A 22948-nucleotide genomic window follows, 5' to 3' on the forward strand; every position below is an offset into this window, starting at 1 on the left:
CACTCTAACCACTAGGCTACCTGCCACCTCTACACTCTAACCACTAGGCTACCTGCCTCCTCTACACTCTAACCACTAGGCTACCTGCCTCCTCTTAGGCTACCCTACCACCTCTACACTCTAACCACTAGGCTACCTGCCTCCTCTACACTAACCACTAGGCTACCTGCCTCCTCTACACTCTAACCACTAGGCTACCTGCCTCCTCTACACTCTAACCACTAGGCTACCTGCCACCTCTACACTCTAACCACTAGGCTACCCTACCACCTCTCCACTCTAACCACTAGGCTACCTGCCACCTCTCCACTCTAACCACTAGGCTACCTGCCACCTCTACACTCTAACCACTAGCCTACCTACCACCTCTACACTCTAACCACTAGGCTACCTGCCAACTCTACACTCTAACCACTAGGCTACCTGCCACCTCTCCACTCTAACCACTAGGCTACCTGCCACCTCTCCACTCTAACCACTAGGCTACCTGCCGCCTCTACACTCTAACCACTAGGCTACCTACCACCTCTCCACTCTAACCACTAGGCTACCTACCACCTCTACACTCTAACCACTAGGCTACCTGCCATCTCTACACTCTAACCACTAGGCTACCTGCCACCTCTACACTCTAACCACTAGGCTACCTGCCACCTCTACACTCTAACCACTAGGCTACCTGCCTCCTCTACACTCTAACCACTAGGCTACCTGCCGCCTCCACACTCTAACCACTAGGCTACCTGCCACCTCTCCACTCTAACCACTAGGCTACCTGCCACCTCTACACTCTAACCACTAGGCTACCTACCACCTCTACACTCTAACCACTAGGCTACCTGCCTCCTCTACACTCTAACCACTAGGCTACCTGCCTCCTCTACACTAACTCTAACCACTAGGCTACCCTGCCACCTCTACACTCTAACCACTAGGCTACCCTGCCACCTCTACACTCTAACCACTAGGCTACCCTGCCACCTCTACACTCTAACCACTAGGCTACCTGCCACCTCTACACTCTAACCACTAGGCTACCTGCCACCTCTACACTCTAACCACTAGGCTACCTGCCTCCTCTACACTCTAACCACTAGGCTACCTGCCTCCTCTACACTCTAACCACTAGGCTACCCTGCCACCTCTACACTCTAACCACTAGACTACCTGCCTCCTCTACACTCTAACCACTAGGCTACCTGCCTCCTCTACACTCTAACCACTAGGCTACCTGCCTCCTCTACACTCTAACCACTAGGCTACCTGCCTCCTCTACACTCTAACCACTAGGCTACCTGCCACCTCTACACTCTAACCACTAGGCTACCTGCCACCTCTACACTCTAACCACTAGGCTACCTGCCTCCTCTACACTCTAACCACTAGGCTACCTGCCACCTCTACACTCTAACCACTAGGCTACCCTACCACCTCTACACTCTAACCACTAGGCTACCTGCCTCCTCTACACTAACCACTAGGCTACCTGCCTCCTCTACACTCTAACCACTAGGCTACCTGCCTCCTCTACACTCTAACCACTAGGCTACCTGCCACCTCTACACTCTAACCACTAGGCTACCCTACCACCTCTCCACTCTAACCACTAGGCTACCTGCCACCTCTCCACTCTAACCACTAGGCTACCTGCCACCTCTACACTCTAACCACTAGCCTACCTACCACCTCTACACTCTAACCACTAGGCTACCTGCCAACTCTACACTCTAACCACTAGGCTACCTGCCACCTCTCCACTCTAACCACTAGGCTACCTGCCACCTCTCCACTCTAACCACTAGGCTACCTGCCAACTCTACACTCTAACCACTAGGCTACCTGCCACCTCTCCACTCTAACCACTAGGCTACCTGCCGCCTCTACACTCTAACCACTAGGCTACCTACCACCTCTCCACTCTAACCACTAGGCTACCTGCCACCTCTACACTCTAACCACTAGGCTACCTGCCACCTCTACACTCTAACCACTAGGCTACCTGCCTCCTCTACACTCTAACCACTAGGCTACCTGCCGCCTCCACACTCTAACCACTAGGCTACCTGCCACCTCTCCACTCTAACCACTAGGCTACCTGCCACCTCTACACTCTAACCACTAGGCTACCTACCACCTCTACACTCTAACCACTAGGCTACCTGCCTCCTCTACACTCTAACCACTAGGCTACCTGCCTCCTCTACACTAACTCTAACCACTAGGCTACCTGCCTCCTCTACACTAACTCTAACCACTAGGCTACCCTGCCACCTCTACACTCTAACCACTAGGCTACCCTGCCACCTCTACACTCTAACCACTAGGCTACCTGCCACCTCTACACTCTAACCACTAGGCTACCTGCCTCCTCTACACTCTAACCACTAGGCTACCTGCCTCCTCTACACTCTAACCACTAGGCTACCTGCCTCCTCTACACTCTAACCACTAGGCTACCCTGCCACCTCTACACTCTAACCACTAGACTACCTGCCTCCTCTACACTCTAACCACTAGGCTACCTGCCTCCTCTACACTCTAACCACTAGGCTACCTGCCTCCTCTACACTCTAACCACTAGGCTACCTGCCTCCTCTACACTCTAACCACTAGGCTACCTGCCACCTCTACACTCTAACCACTAGGCTACCTGCCACCTCTACACTCTAACCACTAGGCTACCTGCCACCTCTACACTCTAACCACTAGGCTACCTGCCTCCTCTACACTCTAACCACTAGGCTACCCTGCCGCCTCTACACTCTAACCACTAGGCTACCCTGCCACCTCTACACTCTAACCACTAGGCTACCTGCCACCTCTACACTCTAACCACTAGGCTACCTGCCACCTCTACACTCTAACCACTAGGCTACCTGCCACCTCTACACTCTAACCACTAGGCTACCTGCCTCCTCTACACTCTAACCACTAGGCTACCCTGCCGCCTCTACACTCTAACCACTAGGCTACCCTGCCACCTCTACACTCTAACCACTAGGCTACCCTGCCGCCTCTACACTCTAACCACTAGGCTACCTGCCACCTCTACACTCTAACCACTAGGCTACCTGCCACCTCTACACTCTAACCACTAGGCTACCTGCCACCTCTACACTCTAACCACTAGGCTACCTGCCACCTCTACACTCTAACCACTAGGCTACCTGCCACCTCTACACTCTAACCACTAGGCTACCTGCCTCCTCTACACTCTAACCACTAGGCTACCCTGCCGCCTCTACACTCTAACCACTAGGCTACCCTGCCACCTCTACACTCTAACCACTAGGCTACCCTGCCGCCTCTACACTCTAACCACTAGGCTACCTGCCACCTCTACACTCTAACCACTAGGCTACCCTGCCACCTCTACACTCTAACCACTAGGCTACCCTGCCCCCTCTACACTCTAACCACTAGGCTACCCTGCCACCTCTACACTCTAACCACTAGGCTACCTGCCACCTCTACACTCTAACCACTAGGCTAACCTGCCAGCTCTACACTCTAACCACTAGGCTACCTGCCACCTCTACACTCTAACCACCTCTCTAAAATTGACCTGAATTCAGTAGATTCTTGCTGAATGGTTTAAATGTATTTGACCGCTAATTCTTTCATGATTTCATTTTTTTAGGGATTTGTTGTTGACAGCTCATAAATCTGACTGAAATGTATTATTTATGCTCTCGATATGTATTATTATTATATATTATTATTCTCGATATGTATCTGTTATTTTAACAATATAATCTTTAGTTCTAGTAATGATTATTAAATGCATCAATTCCAGCAGTTATTGTTTTAATAATAATAATAATAATAATACTACATCTCTTCTGAAACAAGCCGTTTTCTCTCAGGCCTCATTAGAAAACAATATCACACATCTTCCCTGTTTTATGGGTTTTAACTTTGTGGCTTTACTTTAAAAGCTCATAACTCAGGTTCTGATAAATAAATCTGTGATTTAAAAAATAAAAAATACAAAAATTAATCTGGATTTGAAACCGTTTGTAGTTTTCAGAACTATATATATATATATAAAAATAGAACCGTCACTTTGACGATGTCACGTGTGACTGCTGCAGAACAACAAGCCTCGTGTTTTAGATATAAAGAGTTTTTAAAGTGAGTTTTGGTTTTGATCAGTCTTGGAAATCAAAGTGCTGGAAACAAATTGCCTCGCTATTTAAAAAGAAGACGAAGGACAAGCTATGAAGGGAAAATACTGGAGTTTTGGTGTAGGTATAGCAGACTAGCGCAAAATAATATTGCCATATTGTCAAAAATATTGTAACAGTGCATTTGTAAAGTATTCAGACCTCTTGACTTTTTCCACATCGTTACGGTACAGCCTTGTTCTAAAATGGATTAAAATAGTTTTTTCCCCTCATCAATCTACACACAACACCCCATAATGACATCACAACACCCCTCCATCACTACTATACATCACACCACCCCATAATGACATCACAACACCCCATAATGACATCACAACACCCCATAATGACATCACAACACCCCTCCATCACTACTATACATCAAAACACCCCACAATGACATCACAACACCCTCCATCACTACTATACATCAAAACACCCCATAATGACATCACAACACCCTCCATCACTACTATACATCAAAACACCCCATAATGACATCACAACACCCCTCCATCACTACTATACATCACACCACCCCATAATGACATCACAACACCCCATAATGACATCACAACACCCCATAATGACATCACAACACCCCTCCATCACTACTATACATCAAAACACCCCATAATGACATCACAACACCCCTCCATCACTACTATACATCAAAACACCCCATAATGACATCACAACACCCCTCCATCACTACTATACATCACACCACCCCATAATGACATCACAACACCCCATAATGACATCACAACACCCCATAATGACATCACAACACCCCTCCATCACTACTATACATCAAAACACCCCATAATGACATCACAACACCCCTCCATCACTACTATACATCAAAACACCCCACAATGACATCACAACACCCCACAATGACATCACAACACCCCTCCATCACTACTATACATCACACCACCCCATAATGACATCACACCACCCCATAATGACATCACAACACCCCATAATGACATCACAACACCCCTCCATCACTACTATACATCAAAACACCCCACAATGACATCACAACACCCCTCCATCACTACTATACATCACACCACCCCATAATGACATCACAACACCCCTCCATCACTACTATACATCACAACACCCCACAATGACATCACAACACCCCATAATGACATCACAACACCCCTCCATCACTACTATACATCACAACACCCCACAATGACATCACAACACCCCACAATGACATCACAACACCCCACAATGACATCACAACACCCCACAATGACATCACAACACCCCACAATGACATCACAACACCCCTCCATCACTACTATACATCACAACACCCCATAATGACATCACACCACCCCATAATGACATCACAACACCCCATAATGACATCACAACACCCCTCCATCACTACTATACATACCGCGTTGTGTCCGAAGAACTCACAGTAGCAGCAGTCACAGTACTTCCCATCCTTCTGGTTGTTTGAGGAGGAAGCACAGGAGCTCCTCTCAGAACTAGAGTCCTCGTCCTCCCCCTCCTCCAGCTCCGAAGGGGGGTGACACAACCCCCCCGCCCCGTTAGACAGCTTATGTCCTTTACACGCCTGGTCCCTGGAGCATGGACACGGGATGCAGAGAACAGACAGTCAGATGTAGAGACAGAGAGAGACAGAAACCATGTTGACTTTTAGAAGAATTCAGCAGTGATGACAGGTAGAACCATGTCTCATCACTAGATTCTAGAGCAGTGATGACAGGTAGAACCATGTCTCATCACTAGATTCTAGAGCAGTGATGACAGGTAGAACCATGTCTCATCACTAGATTCTAGAGCAGTGATGACAGGTAGAACCATGTCTCATCACTAGATTCTAGAGCAGTGATGACAGGTAGAACCATGTCTCATCACTAGATTCTAGAGCAGTGATGACAGGTAGAACCATGTCTCATCACTAGATTCTAGAGCAGTGATGACAGGTAGAACCATGTCTCATCACTAGATTCTAGAGCAGTGATGACAGGTAGAACCATGTCTCATCACTAGATTCTAGAGCAGTGATGACAGGTAGAACCATGTCTCATCACTAGATTCTAGAGCAGTGATGACAGGTAGAACCATGTCTCATCACTAGATTCTAGAGCAGTGATGACAGGTAGAACCATGTCTCATCACTAGATTCTAGAGCAGTGATGACAGGTAGAACCATGTCTCATCACTAGATTCTAGAGCAGTGATGACAGGTAGAACCATGTCTCATCACTAGATTCTAGAGCAGTGATGACAGGTAGAACCATGTCTCATCACTAGATTCTAGAGCAGTGATGACAGGTAGAACCATGTCTCATCACTAGATTCTAGAGCAGTGATGACAGGTAGAACCATGTCTCATCACTAGATTCTAGAGCAGTGATGACAGGTAGAACCATGTCTCATCACTAGATTCTAGAGCAGCAGACAGGTAGAACCATGTCTCATCACTAGATTCTAGAGCAGTGATGACAGGTAGAACCATGTCTCATCACTAGATTCTAGAGCAGTGATGACAGGTAGAACCATGTCTCATCACTAGATTCTAGAGCAGTGATGACAGGTAGAACCATGTCTCATCACTAGATTCCAGGGGAGGTCATCTGAAATAATGACTGTGTTCCAGTATCTCATGCAAATCGTTTAGTGTCCTCGCATGTTAGCGTGAAATGTACGACTGCATTTAATAAAATGTCTCTGCATTAGGGCAACACTCCCCAAACAAACACATCAAAGAGTTTGACATTTAGTCAGTGGTTTTCAATTTAACCAGCTAAATAGTATTAGCAATCTGTTTGCAATCGAGCAATACATTTGATGGACCTACAGTGGCAAGAAACAGTATGTGAACCCTTTGGAATTACCTGGACTTCTGCATACATTGGTCATAGATGAAGATCAGATCAAATTTGAAGTCACAGCAATAGACAAACACAGTCTGCTTAAACTAATAACACACAATTATATGTTTTCATGTCTTTATTGAACACACCGTGTAAACACTCGCAGTGCAGGGTGGGAAAAGAATGTGAACCCTTGGATTTAATAACTGGTTGACCCTCCTTCGGCAGCAATAACCTCAACCAAACGTTTTCTGTAGTTGCGGATCAGACCTGCACAACGGTCAGGAGGAATTTTGGACCATTCCTCTTTACAAAACTGTTTGAGTTCAGCAATATTCTTGGATTGTCTGGTGTGAACTGCTCTCTTGAGGTCATGCTACAGCATCTCAATCTGGTTGAGGTCAGGACTCTGACTGGGCCACCCCAGAAGGTCAGGACTCTGACTGGGCCGCCCCAGAAGGTCAGGACTCTGACTGGGCCGCCCCAGAAGGTCAGGACTCTGACTGGGCCGCCCCAGAAGGTCAGGACTCTGACTGGGCCGCCCCAGAAGGTCAGGACTCTGACTGGGCCGCCCCAGAAGGTCAGGACTCTGACTGGGCCGCCCCAGAAGGTCAGGACTCTGACTGGGCCGCCCCAGAAGGTCAGGACTCTGACTGGGCCGCCCCAGAAGGTCAGGACTCTGACTGGGCCGCCCCAGAAGGTCAGGACTCTGACTGGGCCGCCCCAGAAGGTCAGGACTCTGACTGGGCCGCCCCAGAAGGTCAGGACTCTGACTGGGCCGCCCCAGAAGGTCAGGACTCTGACTGGGCCGCCCCAGAAGGTCAGGACTCTGACTGGGCCGCCCCAGAAGGTCAGGACTCTGACTGGGCCGCCCCAGAAGGTCAGGACTCTGACTGGGCCGCCCCAGAAGGTCAGGACTCTGACTGGGCCGCCCCAGAAGGTCAGGACTCTGACTGGGCCGCCCCAGAAGGTCAGGACTCTGACTGGGCCGCCCCAGAAGGTCAGGACTCTGACTGGGCCACTCCAGAAGGTCAGGACTCTGACTGGGCCACTCCAGAAGGTCAGGACTCTGACTGGGCCACTCCAGAAGGTCAGGACTCTGACTGGGCCACTCCAGAAGGTCAGGACTCTGACTGAGCCACTCCAGAAGGTCAGGACTCTGACTGGGCCACTCCAGAAGGTCAGGACTCTGACTGGGCCACTCAGGTTGAGGTCAGGACTCTGACTGGGCCACTCCAGAAGTTCAGGACTCTGACTGGGCCACTCCAGAAGTTCAGGACTCTGACTGGGCCACTCCAGAAGGTCAGGACTCTGACTGGGCCACTCCAGAAGTTCAGGACTCTGACTGGGCCACTCCAGAAGGTCAGGACTCTGACTGGGCCACTCCAGAAGGCGTATTTTCTTCTGTTGAAGCCATTCTGTTGTTGATTTCCTTCTGTGTTTTGGGTCGTTGTCCTTTTGCGTCACCCAACTTCTGTTGAGCTTCAATTGGCGAACAGATAGCCTAACGTTCTCCTGCAAAACGTCTTGATGAACTTCTGGTTGAATTCATTTTCCCGTCGATGATAGCAAGCTGTCCAGGTCCTGAGGCAGCAAAGCAGATTCAAACCATGATGCTCTCTCCACCATACCTTACAGTTGGGTTTGGTGTTGGTCTTCTGTGCTGTGCCTTTTTTCTCCACACATAGTGTTGTGTACCTTCCCAACAACTCAACTGTAGTTTCATCTGTCCACAGAATATCTTTGCCAGTAGAGCTGTGGAACATCCAGGTGCACTTTTGCAGATTTTAGAAGTGCAGCAATGGTTTTTTTGGACAGCAGTGGCTTCTTCCGAGTGGCTTCTTCCGTGGTGTCCTCCCATGAACACCATTAGTGTTTTACGTATCGTAGACTCGTCAACAGAGATGTTAGCATGTTCCAGAGATTTCTGTAAGTCTTTAGCGGACATTCTAGGATTCTTCTAAACCTCATTGAGCATTCTGCGCTGTTCTCTTACAGTCATCTTTGCAGGACGGCCACTCCTAGGGAGAGCAGCAACAGTGCTGAACATTTCTCCATTTATAGACAATGTGTCTTACCCTGGACTGATGAACGTCAAGTCTTTTAGAGATACTTTTGTAACTCTTTCCAGCTTTATGCAAGTCAACAATTATTAATCTTAGGTCTTCTGAGATCTCTTTTGTTCGAGGCATGGTTCACATCAGGCAATGCTTCTTGTGAATAGCAAACTCAAATGTTGTGAGTGTTTTTTCTGGGGCAAGGCAGCTCTTACCAACATCTCCAATCTCGTCTTATTGATTGATTGGACTCCAGGTTAGCGGCCTCCTGACTCCAATTATCTTTTGGAGAAGTCATTAGCCTTGGGGGGGTTCACATACATTCACAACCTACACTGGGAATGTTTAAATGACACATTCAATATAGACAAGAAAATTACAATAATTAGTGTGTTATTAGTTTAAGCAGACTGGGTTTGTCTGGTGTCGTGATTTAGATGAAGATCAGATCACATTTTATGACCAATTTATGCAGAAGTCCAGGTCATTCCAAAGGGTTCACATACTGTTTCTTGCCATTGTACATCGTTCTCCCATCTAATTCCTGTGAAACTATCTACAAAACTACCAACCTGCAGGCGCCAGCGGTCAGGTGTCCCACGTTGGGAGAGGGCAGCGCCCCCCCACTGTGGCCATTACAGGGGTGGTTACAGCCCATCTGGGAGGGGCCCAGTTTGCTGTGCTGGCCGTTCACGGGAGGAATGTGTGAGTTCTTACATGCCAAGGGCTTATGGAGGGCCGCTGCTGAGCAGTCAGGGCCACCCAGGGCCCCCAGCTTGGCCCCTGTTGGGCAGTCAGGGCCACCCAGGGCCCCCAGCTTGGCCCCTGCTGGGCAGTCAGGGCCACCCAGGGCCCCCAGCTTGGCCCCTGCTGGGCAGTCAGGGCCACCCAGGGCCCCCAGCTTGGCCCCTGCTGAGCAGTCAGGGCCACCCAGGGCCCCCAGCTTGGCCCCTGCTGGGCAGTCAGGGCCACCCAGGGCCCCCAGCTTGGCCCCTGCTGGGCAGTCAGGGCCACCCAGGGCCCCCAGCTTGGCCCCTGCCACGGGGACGTGAAGGTTTGGTACCAGCGGGGAGAAGGGGGCGTGAGCAGCTAGACCGGGAGAGGAGGAGGAGGATGTGACATGGCCGTGCTGCTGCCCTCCGGAGCTCTGCTTGAGGGGCAGGAGAGAGGAATGCTGAGAGGAGGAGGAGGAGAGGCCAGTGGGGCTGTTGGGGGGGACAGACAGGTCTGAGTGTTGGTGGTGGTCGCTGGGGTGGAATGCTTCCCCTGGAGGACAGAGGAGAGACGAGTGTTGAGTGGAATATTGGACAAACATAGTTGTGATTCCCAGTGGTTACAGATGTCTGTTTGTCTCTAGAAGTGTAACCCATGGGCCATATCTCTGCTTGTCTCTAGATTAATAATCTATGGGCCATATCTCTGCTTCTCTCTAGATTAATAATCTATGGGCCATATCTCTGCTTCTCTCTAGATTAATAATCTATGGGCCATATCTCTGCTTGTCTCTAGATTAATAATCTATGGGCCATATCTCTGCTTGTCTCTAGAGGTGTAATCTATGGGCCATAACTCTGCTTCTCTCTAGATTAATAATCTATGGGCCATAACTCTGCTTCTCTCTAGATTAATAATCTATGGGCCATAACTCTGCTTCTCTCTAGATTAATAATCTATGGGCCATATCTCTGCTTCTCTCTAGATTAATAATCTATGGGCCATATCTCTGCTTCTCTCTAGATTAATAATCTATGGGCCATATCTCTAGGTGTAATCCATGGGCCATATCTCTGCTTCTCTCTAGATTAATAATCTATGGGCCATAACTCTGCTTCTCTCTAGATTAATAATCTATGGGCCATAACTCTGCTTCTCTCTAGATTAATAACCTATGGGCCATATCTCTGCTTCTCTCTAGATTAATAATCTATGGGCCATATCTCTGCTTCTCTCTAGAGGTGTAATCTATGGGCCATATCTCTGCTTCTCTCTAGATTAATAATCTATGGGCCATATCTCTGCTTCTCTCTAGATTAATAATCTATGGGCCATATCTCTGCTTCTCTCTAGATTAATAATCTATGGGCCATATCTCTGCTTCTCTCTAGATTAATAATCTATGGGCCATATCTCTGCTTCTCTCTAGAGGTGTAATCTATGGGCCATATCTCTGCTTCTCTCTAGATTAATAATCTATGGGCCATATCTCTGCTTCTCTCTAGATTAATAATCTATGGGCCATATCTCTGCTTCTCTCTAGATTAATAATCTATGGGCCATATCTCTGCTTCTCTCTAGAGGTGTAATCTATGGGCCATATCTCTGCTTCTCTCTAGAGGTGTAATCTATGGGCCATATCTCTGCTTCTCTCTAGATTAATAATCTATGGGCCATATCTCTGCTTCTCTCTAGATTAATAATCTATGGGCCATAACTCTGCTTCTCTCTAGATTAATAATCTATGGGCCATATCTCTGCTTCTCTCTAGATTAATAATCTATGGGCCATATCTCTGCTTCTCTCTAGAGGTGTAATCTATGGGCCATATCTCTGCTTCTCTCTAGAGGTGTAATCTATGGGCCATATCTCTGCTTCTCTCTAGATTAATAATCTATGGGCCATATCTCTGCTTCTCTCTAGATTAATAATCTATGGGCCATATCTCTGCTTCTCTCTAGAGGTGTAATCTATGGGCCATAACTCTGCTTCTCTCTAGATTAATAATCTATGGGCCATATCTCTGCTTCTCTCTAGATTAATAATCTATGGGCCATATCTCTGCTTCTCTCTAGATTAATAATCTATGGGCCATATCTCTGCTTCTCTCTCTAGAGGTGTAATCTATGCGCCATAACTCTGCTTCTCTCTCTAGAGGTGTAATCTATGGGCACAATCCTTCCCTGAGATTTGTGTGTGTATGCATTAATAATGCGCCATTGTCAACAGGACACGTGAACAGTAATTCAGGTTAGATGCCGGTATGTCTTGAATTTTCTGTGTCCTAAAAAGTGTGGAGAGAAAGAGAAATCTCACCAGGCGGTGTTGGTCGTCGGCACATGGTCTTGAAGTGCTTTGGGGTGGTCTTACAGAGGTCCCCGGAGGTAGAGAGCGGGTTCCCGGGGGAAGAACCACTGGAATTCTGGGAAGGGTGGCTGTAGGGGCACACTTTGGCCCCAGGCGTTTTAGCAGATTTCCCAGGAGCCTCGTGAGAGACTCGCTTCTCATGACACGCTGGTCCCCCTGTTCCTATTGGACCAGAGGAGGAGGGATAATGAAGAGGAGAGAAGGAAGAAGGTTTTACTCAGAGGAGTAACAGGTTGTGTTTCTGTAGTCAGCTGAAGTCGTTCCTCCATTTTGTCAGTGTAAATGTCGGCAAACGCTACAATTTTGTTAAAGTAAATGAATTGAAAACCACGGGCTACCTGCCAAATAATGAAATGTCTAAATTAGTTAGCATCTGTTTACGACTTAACCTTGAGAGATCTGAGCAGAGAGAGAGAGAGAGAAAGAGAGCGAGAGGGGCGAGGCAGAGAGCGAGAGAAGAGAGGCAGAGAGCGAGAGGAGCGAGAGCAGAGAGAGAGACAGAGAGAGACAGAGACAGAGAGACAGAGAGACAGAGACAGAGAGGAGAGGCAGAGAGCGAGAGAGAGACAGAGACAGAGAGACAGAGACAGAGAGAGAGAGGAGAGGCAGAGAGCGAGACAGAGACAGAGAGACAGAGAGACAGAGAGAGAGAGAGAGAGAGCGAGAGAGAGACAGGGAGAGAGAGAGAGAGAGACAGAGACAGAGACAGAGAGAGAGAGAGAGAAGAGAGGCAGAGAGAGAGAGCAGAGAGAGAGAGAGAGAGAGAGAGCGAGAGAGATGTGAGGTCAAGGTGTGTTTACCTTGTTGTGCGTGCGAGGCAGTGCTGTGGTTGCAGTGGATCCCTCCATTGTTGTGAGCCGAGTTCCAGAGACCAGAGAGCTTGTGGGCTGAGAGGAAGGAGGATGGGTCCCAGTCTACCGAGCTCTGCTCTGGGTAACCTTCACTACAGCTCTGAGCCCTACACAACGATGAGTGGGACAACGGAACCTGGGGGAGGGGGGATGCTAGTTCAGGACATGGTTGATGGGTACAGCCCCCCCACTAACATTTGATGCTGTAGCTATGTGCTCTAAAGCAGTATTCAGATCCATAGGATGTAGTGATCACAATATAGTAGCCATATCTAGGAAAACCAAAGGCTGGAACTAATATAGTGTATAAGAGGTCATATCTAGGAAAACCAAAGGCTGGAACTAATATAGTGTATAAGAGGTCATATCTAGGAAAACCACAGTTCCAAAGCTTTGGGGCTTTTCATCTTCAATTAAATGTTGGGCGCAAAAAGGCAAACTCTGCGCCACCATTCATTGAATCAGATTCGTCACTAAACCCACTGATATTGACAAATACTTTAATGATTTAAAAAAAAATGTATTGGCAAGATTAGCAAACGTAGGGATGACATGCCAGCAACAAACACTAAATATTTATTTATTTTACCTTTATTTAACCAGGCAAGTCAGTTAAGAACAAATTCTTATTTTCAATGACGGCCTAGGAACAGTGGGTTAACTGCCTGTTCAGGGGCAGAACGACAGATTTGTACCTTGTCAGCTCGGGGGTTTGAACTTGCAACCTTCCGGTTACTAGTCCAACGCTCTAACCACTAGGCTACCCTGCCTGATCAAATTATTAAAAGACAAGCATTGTTACCAACCCATAGTAAATTTCTGGGGAAAAATGGTGTTTGCCCAAATACACTGCTATTTCACAGTAAACAAATTGACAACATAATTTCAGCACGCTGATAGGGAAGGACACTCAACAAGCACAGCACTTACACAAATGACAGATGATTGGCTGAGAGAAATTGATGATAAAAAAAGGTTGTGGGAGGCTGTTTTGTTAGACTTCAGTGGGGCTTGTGACATTATGGATCATAGTCTGCTGCTGGAAAACGTATGGCTTTACACCCCTGCTATAATGTGGATAAAGAGTTACCTGTCTAACAGAACACAGAGGGTGTTATGGCTTTACACCCCTGCTATAATGTGGATAAAGAGTTACCTGTCTAACAGAACACAGAGGGTGGTATGGCTTTACACCCCTGCTATAATCTGGATAAAGAGTTACCTGTCTAACAGAACACAGAGGGTGGTATGGCTTTACACCCCTGCTATAATGTGGATAAAGAGTTACCTGTCTAACAGAACACAGAGGGTGTTATGGCTTTACACCCCCTGCTATAATGTGGATAAAGAGTGACCTGTCTAACAGAACACAGAGGGTGGTATGGCTTTACACCCCCTGCTATAATATGGATAAAGAGTTACCCGTCTAACAGAACACAGAGGGTGTTATGGCTTTACACCCCCTGCTATAATGTGGATAAAGAGTTACCTGTCTAACAGAACACAGAGGGTGTTATGGCTTTACACCCCCTGCTATAATGTGGATAAAGAGTTACCTGTCTAACAGAACACAGAGGGTGGTATGGCTTTACACCCCCTGCTATAATGTGGATAAAGAGTTACCTGTCTAACAGAACACAGAGGGTGGTATGGCTTTACACCCCCTGCTATAATGTGGATAAAGAGTTACCTGTCTAACAGAACACAGAGGGTGGTATGGCTTTACACCCCTGCTATAATGTGGATAAAGAGTTACCTGTCTAACAGAACACAGAGGGTGTTCTGTAACCTTTATTTAAACTGGGAAAGTCAGTTAAGAACAAATTATTATTTATATTGCCGGCCTACCGGGGAACAGTGGGTTAACTGCCTTGTCCAGGGGAACAGTGGGTTAACTGCCTTGTCCAGGGGAACAGTGGGTTAACTGCCTTGTTCAGGGGAACAGTGGGTTAACTGCCTTGTTCAGGGGAACAGTGGGTTAACTGCCTTGATCAGGGGAACAGTGGGTTAACTGCCTTGATCAGGGGAACAGTGGGTTAACTGCCTTGATCAGGGGAACAGTGGGTTAACTGCCTGTTCAGGGGAACAGTGGGTTAACTGCCTTGTTCAGGGGAACAGTGGGTTAACTGCCTTGTTCAGGGCAACAGTGGGTTAACTGCCTTGTTCAGGGCAACAGTGGGTTAACTGCCTTGTTCAGGGGAACAGTGGGTTAACTGCCTTGTTCAGGGGAACAGTGGGTTAACTGCCTTGATCAGGGGAACAGTGGGTAAACTGCCTGTTCAGGGGAACAGTGGGTTAACTGCCTTGTTCAGGGGAACAGTGGGTTAACTGCCTTGTTCAGGGGAACAGTGGGTTAACTACCTTGTTCAGGGGGGCATAGTGGGTTAACTGCCTTGTTCAGGGGAACAGTGGGTTAACTGCCTTGATCAGGGGAACAGTGGGTTAACTGCCTTGATCAGGGGAACAGTGGGTTAACTGCCTTGATCAGGGGAACAGTGGGTTAACTGCCTGTTCAGGGGAACAGTTGGTTAACTGCCTTGTTCAGGGGAACAGTGGGTTAACTGCCTTGTTCAGGGGAACAGTGGGTTAACTACCTTGTTCAGGGGGGCATAGTGGGTTAACTGCCTTGTTCAGGGGGGCATAGTGGGTTAACTGCCTTGTTCAGGGGAACAGTGGGTTAACTGCCTTGATCAGGGGAACAGTGGGTTAACTGCCTTGATCAGGGGAACAGTGGGTTAACTGCCTTGATCAGGGGAACAGTGGGTTAACTGCCTGTTCAGGGGAACAGTTGGTTAACTGCCTTGTTCAGGGGAACAGTGGGTTAACTGCCTTGTTCAGGGGAACAGTGGGTTAACTACCTTGTTCAGGGGGGCATAGTGGGTTAACTGCCTTGTTCAGGGGAACAGTGGGTTAACTGCCTTGATCAGGGGAACAGTGGGTTAACTGCCTTGATCAGGGGAACAGTGGGTTAACTGCCTTGATCAGGGGAACAGTGGGTTAACTGCCTGTTCAGGGGAACAGTTGGTTAACTGCCTTGTTCAGGGGAACAGTGGGTTAACTGCCTTGTTCAGGGGAATAGTGGGTTAACTGCCTTGTTCAGGGGAACAATGGGTTAACTGCCTTGTTCAGGGGAACAGTGGGTTTAACATGAATAATGTGCTCCCCCGTTTAACATGAATAATGTGCTCCCCCGTTTAACATGAATAATGTGCTCCCCCGTTTAACATGAATAATGTGCTCCCCGTTTAACATGAATAATGTGCTCCCCCACTTTAACATGAATAATGTGCTCCCCGTTTAACATGAATAATGTGCTCCCCGTTTAACATGAATAATGTGCTCCCCCGTTTAACATGAATAATGTGCTCCCCTGTTTAACATGAATAATGTGCTCCCCCGTTTAACATGAATAATGTGCTCCCCCGTTTAACATGAATAATGTGCTCCCCCGTTTAACATGAATAATGTTTTTATTCTCCTTTAAACTACTACTACTAGTAGTATGATTAATGGTTGAAGCTATTAATTGTCCCATGAACAATCACACCTTTTATCAAACTTATTTCATTTCAAAACTTGACATTTCTCTAGTATAGAGCAAGATCAGCAAAATGCCTGTGATAAGTGACCGGTCGGTGGCGATCCTTTTAGGTTTATCATCCCAGCTCTACTCCAACCTCATGGGTCTGTCTGGGTCTTACACGACTAGTTACTCTACATGACCAAAAGTATGTGGACACCTGCTTGTTGAACATCTCATTACAAAATCATGGGAATTAAAATGGAGTTGGTCCCCCCTTTGCTGCTATAACAGCCTCCACTCTTCTGGGAAGGCTTTCCATTAGATGTTGGAACATTGCTGCTATAACAGCCTCCACTCTTCTGGGAAGGCTTTCCATTAGATGTTGGAACATTGCTGCTATAAGAGCCTCCACTCTTCTGGGAAGGCTAGATGTTGGAACATTGCTGCTATAACAGCCTCCACTCTTCTGGGAAGGCTTTCCACTAGATGTTGGAACATTGCTGCTATAACAGCCTCCACTCTTCTGGGAAGGCTTTCCACTAGATGTTGGAACATTGCTGCTATAATAGCCTCCACTCTTCTGGAAAGGCTTTCCACTAGATGTTGGAACATTGCTGCTATAACAGCCTCCACTCTTCTGGGAAGGCTTTCCACTAGATGTAGGAACATTGCTGCTATAACAGCCTCCACTCTTCTGGGAAGGCTTTCCACTAGATGTTGGAACATTGCTGCTATAACAACCTCCACTCTTCTGGGAAGGCTAGATGTTGGAACATTGCTGCTATAACAGCCTCCACTCTTCTGGGAAGGCTTTCCACTAGATGTTGGAACATTGCTGCTATAACAGCCTACACTCTTCTGGGAAGGCCTTCCACTAGATGTTGGAACATTGCTGCTATAACAGCCTCCACTCTTCTGGGAAGGCTTTCCACTAGATGTTGGAACATTGCTGCCATAACAGCCTCCACTCTTCTGGGAAGGCCTTCCACTAGATGTTGGAACATTGCTGCTATAACAGCCTCCACTCTTCTGGAAAGGCTTTCCACTAGATGTTGGATCATTGCTGCGGGGCCACAAGAGCATTAGTGAGGTCGGTCACTGATGTTGGGGGTGATTAGGCCTGGCTCACAGACGTTCCAATTCATCCCAAAGCTTTTCGATGGGGTTGAGGTCAGGGCTCTGTGCAGGCCAGTCAAGTTATTCCACACACCGATCTCGACAAACCATTACTGTATGGACCTCACTTTGTGCCTGGGGCATTGTCATGCTGAAACAGGAAAGGGCCTGACCCCCAATTGGTGGAGGGATTCATCACTCCAGAGAACACCTTTCCACTGCTCCAGAGTCCAATGGCGGCGAGCTTTACACCACTCCAGCTGACGCTTGGCATTGTGCACGGTGATCTTAGGCTTGTGTGTGGCTGCCCTGCCATGGAAACCCATTTCACGAAGCTCCCAACGAACAGTTGTTGTGCTGACGTTGCTTCCAGAGGCAGTTTGGAACTCGGTAGTGAGGGTTGCTTCCAGAGGCAGTATGGAACTCGGTAGTGAGGGTTGCTTCCAGAGGCCGTATGGAACTCGGTAGTGAGGGTTACTTCCAGAGGCAGTATGGAACTCGGTAGTGAGTGTTACTTCCAGAGGCAGTTTGGAACTCGGTAGTGAGTGTTACTTCCAGAGGCCGTATGGAACTCGGTAGTGAGGGTTGCTTCCAGAGGCAGTATGGAACTCGGTAGTGAGGGTTGCAACCCGAGAACAGATGATTTTTAATGCGCTACAACACATTCAGCACATGTGCATTGCATTTAAATACGTAAAGTGTTTATGTAAAAACGCCTCTAAGACAGAAAGTATATTTTCTCAAGAATCCACATGAATAACACTACCTCAGTGCCTCAGTGCTTTGTGAAGAGAGAAGTCTGACAGAGAACAAACAGCTTCCAAAGAGACAGGATTCTTAGATGTGGTATTCATTTAGCCATGCAGAATGGAGCACTGTAACACCACAAACAGCCACAGGATAGCAGTACTGACACTGCCCGTATCCATCCACAGTACTGACACTGCCCGTATCCATCCACAGTACTGACACTGCCCGTATCCATCCACAGTACTGACACTGCCCGTATCCATCCACAGTACTGACACTGCCCGTATCCATCCACAGTACTGACACTGCCCGTATCCATCCACAGTACTGACACTGCCCGTATCCCATCCACAGTACTGACACTGCCCGTATCCCATCCACAGTACTGACACTGCCTGTATCCATCCACAGTACTGACACTTACCGATGCAGGTGTCTCCTGGGCACTCAGTCTCTCCTCCTCCTCCTCTCCCTCCCTCTCTTACCGGTGCAGGTGTCTCCTGGGCACTCAGTCTCACCTCCTCCTCTCCCTCCCTCTCTTACCGGTGCAGGTGTCTCCTGGGCACTCAGTCTCTCCTCCTCCCTCTCTTACCGGTACAGGCGTCTCCTGGGCACTCCATCTCTCCTCCTCCTCCTCTCCATCCCTCTCTTACCGGTGCAGCCGTTTCCTGTGCGCTCCGTCTCTCCTCCTCCTCCCTTCCTCCTCCTCTCCATCCCTCTCTTACCGGTGCAGGTGTCTCCTGGGCACTCAGTCTCTCCTCCTCCTCCCTTCATCCTCCTCTCCATCCCTCTCTTACCGGTGCAGGTGTCTCCTGGGCACTCAGTCTCACCTCCTCCTCCTCTCCCTCCCTCTCTTACCGGTGCAGGTGTCTCCTGGGCACTCAGTCTCTCCTCCTCCCTCTCTTACCGGTACAGGCGTCTCCTGGGCACTCCATCTCTCCTCCTCCTCCTCTCCATCCCTCTCTTACCGGTGCAGCCGTTTCCTGTGCGCTCCGTCTCTCCTCCTCCTCCCTTCCTCCTCCTCTCCATCCCTCTCTTACCGGTGCAGGTGTCTCCTGGGCACTCAGTCTCTCCTCCTCCTCCTCTCCATCCCTCTCTTACCGGTGCAGGTGTCTCCTGGGCACTCGGTCTCTCCTCCTCCTCCTCCTCCTCTCCCTCCTTCCTCCCTCTCTTACCGATGCAGGTGTCTCCTGGGCACTCAGTCTCTCCTCCTCCCTCTCTTACCGGTACAGGTGTCTCGTGGGCACTCAGTCTCTCCTCCTCCTCCTCCTCCTCCTCTCCATCCCTCTCTTACCGGTGCAGCCGTTTCCTGTGCGCTCCGTCTCTCCTCCTCCCTTCCTCCTCCTCTCCATCCCTCTCTTACCGGTGCAGGTGTCTCCTGGGCACTCCGTCTCTCCTCCTCCTCCCTTCCTCCTCCTCTCCATCCCTCTCTTACCGGTGCAGGTGTCTCCTGGGCACTCAGTCTCTCCTCCTCCTCCCTTCCTCCTCCTCTCCATCCCTCTCTTACCGGTGCAGGTGTCTCCTGGGCACTCAGTCTCTCCTCCTCCTCTCCTTCCCTCTCTTACCGGTGCAGGTGTCTCCTGGGCACTCAGTCTCTCCTCCTCCTCTCCATCCCCCTCTTACCGGTGCAGCCGTGTCCTGTGCGCTCCGTCTCTCCTCCTCCCTTCCTCCCCTCCTCCTCCTCCTCCTCTCCCTCCTCTCTTACCGGTGCAGCCGTTTCCTGTGCGCTCCGTCTCTCCTCCTCCTCAACGCTCTTCCGACAGCTCTGGCAGATCCAGAGTGGCACCTCTCCCAGTAGAGACTGGCTTAGCGAAGGCACGGTGTCGGACAGCTTCTGGCCCGGCACCTCTCTGAGCAGGGCCTGGGACAGGGCTGGGACAGCGTCCAGCTAGCTTCGCCCCGTGGCCCCCAGGCAGACCGTTGGCTGAGCTCGCCCCAGTCCTTAAACTCACGGTGACACAGGAGGCAGCAGGTGTGCATTGGCTGGGGAGGGCGAAAGAGAGGTGAGCCAGTGACATTAGGAATGCAGTGGAGAGGAGAGAGAGGTCAATCATCTAGGTGAAGGACAGGTGGAAGATGGGAGGAGAAGAGAGGAGGAGGATGGGGAGGAGAAGAGAGGAGGAGGATGGGGAGGAGAAGAGAGGAGGAGGATGGGGAGGAGAAGAGAGGAGGAGGATGGAGGGAAGAAGAGAGGAGGAGGATGGGGAGGAGAAGAGAGGAGGAGGATGGGGAGGAGAAGAGAGGAGGAGGATGGGGAGGAGAAGAGAGGAAGAGTATGGGGAGGAGAAGAGAGGAGGAGAAAAACTAGGAGAATAGAGAAAAGGGGAGGATGGAAGAGGGTTGGAGGAGAGCAGAGAGGAGGATGTTTTAGGTCAAGATCGGGGGTGGAGGAGAAAATGGGGTCTGAGGAGAGGTGGATGTTAGTGAGATTGACATGGAGCATGATTGAAGTTGTCCTCTGGACACTGATCTAAGGTCAGGTTTTTAACACAGAGATTAGAATTTCACGAGTAATATCTGACCATGTTGACAATGATCACAACAATATTTTGTATTGCAAAGAGGAAGTAAAAGTTGGCCATGGCGCCAGCTTGGCACATGTAGTGGTTTCTTAGAACAAACAGTGGCTAAAATGTAGTGATTTCATGTGTCCCATGTCCACACTAGCTAGTGGTCTGCTGGTACAGTAAGCTTTGTTTACTACCACAATAACCCATTCACCTACAAGGCCGTCCATGTAATGTTTCGGTTAAAACTGCGACGCATACATATATATATGACACTTGAGATGGGCAGAGAAAATGCTAACTTCACAAAAGCAAAGCCATGCAATGGTGCTAGTCAAACGTTCACACTATTTACAGCTAAAGTCAGTCAGAAGACTACTACCCCCTCGGGGATGTGGTTTGTTAGTCAACGAGCACGTGTAGTTACAGTACCGGCGCACGGTATATATGGTGTACCAGCATGTCAGTAAACTTTCCATATGGGGCGGCAAGGTAGCCTAGTGGTTAGAGCGTTGGACTAGTAACCGGAAGGTTGCGAGTTCAAACCCCTGAGCTGACAAGGTACAAATCTGTCGTTCTGCTCCTGAACAGGCAGTTAACCCACTGTTCCCAGGCCGTCATTAAAAATAAAAATATGTTCTTAACTGACTTGCCTGGTTAAATAAAGTTAAAAATGGTCACTAGGAGCTAACAAACTAGATACAATTTTAACAGCAACAATGTCAATCTTGCGGCTGACACTAACTACCATTAAAATGCAGACTGGTCTATCTTTAGCCTAGTTGACTAAAACTAATGTGAATGTGTGTATTTATTGATGGCTGGCACAATTTACAACGCTGGCTAATTTTGAATGATTTATTAAAAAGCGAGTGGAGCGAAATAGATTTGTAAATGAACAACAACAAAAAAATACAATCCCTGGAGCACTAGTTAGTTATGCAACTTAATCACCACCCAAACACAGAAGGAATTAACGTTAACAGAAATACAAGGTATGGCCCTAACCTTAACCTCTTTAGTTAGCCCACTAGTTATTTGTATTTATTGCGCTTAACTAACGTTACCTGGTTCGCCCTGGCCGCCAGTCTATCCAGCCCTGCATCCCCGCCAGCTGCATCTCCGGGAGAAACGGGGCTCTTCGATATGCTCTGTTGTCCGGACACCAGCTCCTTGCTCCCGACTCCTTGTTGTTTGCTTTTCTTCCTCGCCATCACGCAGATCTCGGATATATCCTTGGGTCAAGGTAGCACTAGTTTAGAGATGTTAAAAAGCACGGTTTCGATTTGTTCTAGGATCACAAATGGTCACCCTATCTTCTCCAGTCGAGACAACAGTCAATATGGCGGAGCGCTGCCACACTCTGGGGTTCATAGGTCAAAGATAGTGCTGGCAAAATGGCTTCACCGTGATGAAGCTAAGCAGTCGCCATGTTGAGTGAGGGCAACGGTTCCAAGGAAAATCACACAGTATAACGTTTTGTAAAAAATAAAATAAAAAATCTCTGGTGTACAAGCTACAAAATTGGTGCATTTAACATTTTGCATTTATTGGCATTATGAATATTTCCACCTGAACTATTATATAATGATAATAGTCTATCTATGACTGGCTACCACACCATTCAACGTCATGTTATTACACACAGCGTCATGGTATTACACACAGCGTCATGGTATTACACACAGCGTGGTGTTATTACACACGTATTATATGACTTGCATTATATGTCTAAGATCTAAATGTAAACGAACAAATAACATCATGCAGATTGATGCAGCCATTTCCACATGCTGTTCAATATTCCATATTACAGTGTAATATATATATGAAATGTTCAAACTATAGAGTTGGGACCATGTCTATGTTCTCTGGGCCCTATGTTCCCTGGGCCCTATGTTCCTGGGCCCTATGTTCCCTGCCCTATGTTCCCTGGGCCCTATGTTCCCTGGGCCCTGTGTTCCCTGGACCCTGTGTTCCCTGGGCCCTATGTTCTCTGGGCCCTATGTTCCCTGGAC

At 48.4% G+C, this 22948-nt stretch overlaps 1 pseudogene; it reads right to left on the reverse strand.

Annotated features, from left to right (window-relative positions):
* Positions 1-5535: 5535 nt before the first annotated feature.
* LOC124029053 lies at positions 5536-22190 on the reverse strand (annotated as a pseudogene).
* Positions 22191-22948: the final 758 nt, after the last annotated feature.

This window comes from Oncorhynchus gorbuscha, unplaced genomic scaffold (genome assembly GCF_021184085.1).
Source record: "Oncorhynchus gorbuscha isolate QuinsamMale2020 ecotype Even-year unplaced genomic scaffold, OgorEven_v1.0 Un_scaffold_5349, whole genome shotgun sequence".
In the NCBI taxonomy this organism is placed as follows: domain Eukaryota; kingdom Metazoa; phylum Chordata; class Actinopteri; order Salmoniformes; family Salmonidae; genus Oncorhynchus; species Oncorhynchus gorbuscha.